Consider the following 2,865-nt stretch of genomic DNA (forward strand, 5'->3'; position numbering starts at 1 on the left):
ATATATATTATTATTTTGTTTTTTTAATGCCACTTTTAAAGTAATTATATTTGTATGTTTCATATTGTGAAACATTTAATTTTATCCTGTTGTTTTACTTTTTATTGAAAATATCCTTATTGGACCACATTCTCCATGAAGGAACCATCCTTTGCAGTATAAGTTAATGCTATATTGTATATAATTCCATGTCCTGCAGGAAATAACTTACCCTCAACCTGCATGTTTATACTATCTATGAACTAACTAAGAAAATACAGAACCAGTTCACAAAAATGTGTAATATCTCAGTGTTCAAAAATATTAAGGGACCATCTTTACATAAAACAGAATCCCCTTCTCCCATTAGGGATTATGAGCTGATTTATTAGCTCATAATGCGATGATCCTCCTAGCCTATAAGCTTGGAAACACCCAGCAGCTCTTAGAACATCAGATTGCACTGTTTGATATATTCTTCATTTGAACCTAAAAAATGCATTCATACAATATTATGATGGTTCAGGAGTTCAGTGAACAAGATTAAGAGAATTACAGGGTTCTATGCGAGCAGATCTTCAACATATAATGGAAACAGATGTTTTCATGGACACTGAGGCTCATTTCCACTGTGAACAACCAGAGCTTTCATTACTGGTCTGACCATAATCCTCGAGAACTTCATGAGACACAATCGCATTCTCGGAAGGTAACAGTTTGCTGTGGCATGGCCAATTTTGGTTTAATAGGCTCATGCTTTTTTGAATAAGAGAAATTTTTTAAAGAGTGATGAAATATTTTAGAGAATGTGATTTATGATATATATAAGACTGGTTCTATGAATAAAATTGAATGGACTGTTTAAATGTTGGTATATTTAAAACTATTGTTATTTTGGTACATGGTTTGAATGGGGTAAAGCCAAAAGTTTACTTTATTGTAAATATGTTATTTGAAAATTAGATTTAGGGGGTCTATTTCTTCCTTTTGAATATGTACAGTTGAGGTACCTGTTGCCTCGTGGCTGCTCCTGCACCGGTTCGAATGCGGCCTGGGGAGTGAACTTTTATTTCTGTGGGGTTCCACAAAATGAAGACTTGTACCCCACCATGGTTGGAATAGGTTGGTTACCTCTAGATAACTCTTCCTCTTAGGAAAAAAAATTGAAATTAGGAGTGGATCAGAATTAGGGATTCATTTTTAAAAATGTAATTTCTATAAAAATTATCAGTTTATATAAATATTAATTTTTTCTTATATCAAGAATTAGAAATATATCAGAATTACGAGTTATAGTTTAGGAATTTATCTTTTAAAAACTGAAAAAAAAAATAAATAAGAAGTTTTTAAATTCACCAAGAACTCGATTTTAAGTGCAAATGTAAAAGAATGATGGAAAACCATAAAAATTCAGTTTCAGAAAATATTTAACCTAGAAAACTCCTTTTTCTCTCACTTGTTCTATGACAAGTATCCTTAAAATTATGGCCCTGACAATATTCCAGTTAAATTTATTAAAATTTGTTTCCCAATCCTTATTCCTGTCCTCCACCATATTCACAACTTTTTGAAGTAAAAATATTGATTCCTTTCCCCCTGGAAAACTGTTCTAATCTGCTCATTATATAAAATTTCAAATCATTCCACACTACATGACTTCCATCCTATTTCTCTTCTCTCTAACCTATCAAAACCTCTCTCTGGAATCCCTAGTACAAAAACAATTTTCATACTTCATAGAAGAACATTCCCCCATTAACCCTTTCTTGTCTGGTTCTGACCTGGATACTCAATGCAATCCACTCTCCTTAAAATAGCACTAACTGCAGTTGAAAACCAAAAACTAACCATCATCATCCTGCTCGACCATCTATCATAGAATCAACAATACTTAAAGAGCCGTTAGCTCAACAAATTTTTATATACCTACAAAAGGACAGACCAAACAAATTTGATACAATCATTTTCAGTACATGAGCTTGACTTGTTTCAGAAAATTCACAGGATCTCATTGAATAATTTGAGCCATTAAATGTAAAATTGACTGAGCTGTTCCTGCAAATAATCTTCATATACTTATAAACGGACAGATTGTAATAGATACATAAACACTTTATTTAACCTATTTGTATTTAATACCATTTTTATTGAGTAGCATTCACATTTAGCAGTGTTTTAGGGTTAGGTATGGAAAAGAACAAAATAACTTTTGATAAGTATCCCATAGTACATTAGAAGCTAACCTTAGAATTAGGTTTGACCCTTGATTAATTAATGTGTTTTCTTAAAAAGTTTTTTTTTATATGTACTTTAAAACTCAGGGTCTGGTACATTCCATTTTAACATATCCAAGAATTGATGTATGCATCTATATCTTTAAAACCCAATTTGCATCGTTCCAATTCGTTAACTTACTACTACCAGAGTTTTGAAACCTCTCACCTTTTTTAATAACTTTTCTTGAAGTTCTGGTAAATATTTAAGAATCGAAATTGAGATTATCACTTCTCCACAAAATTCCCTTTTTTTTTTTTTTTTTATACTTTATTTGTCGAAATCTACTGCTCCTGTGAGCCAGAAAAGGGATCTAACTTACAATATAATATATATGTATGATACTGTTTATTTATATACTGACTTCATAAAAACTCAGTTAAAATATGCAACAAATGGTGTAGTATTATTGTTATTTTCAACAAGTATTAATACTGTCTGCTTACTTGAACATTTTCGAGTATATGTACGTTGAGTGAATTATTGAAATATTCCATGTGATTTAATTACTGAAAGTAAGAAAAGATATAATAGTTCTTAAGTATTTAGTACTAAGCTATATAATTGTGTAAACTCTCTCTCTCTCTCTCTCTCTCTCTCTCTATATATATA

At 30.9% G+C, this 2,865-nt stretch overlaps 1 protein-coding gene across 3 annotated transcripts in view; it reads left to right on the forward strand.

The window, feature by feature from the left end:
• Nucleotides 1-2,865, forward strand: part of LOC106685793 (serine/arginine-rich splicing factor 1B) — a 32,671-nt gene that overhangs the window by 25,800 nt on the left and 4,006 nt on the right. The gene's annotated exons all lie outside the window — the stretch shown is intronic.

Source organism: Halyomorpha halys, unplaced genomic scaffold, assembly GCF_000696795.3.
Source record: "Halyomorpha halys isolate HHAL.00 unplaced genomic scaffold, Hhal_1.1 Scaffold744.1, whole genome shotgun sequence".
NCBI classification, from domain to species: domain Eukaryota; kingdom Metazoa; phylum Arthropoda; class Insecta; order Hemiptera; family Pentatomidae; genus Halyomorpha; species Halyomorpha halys.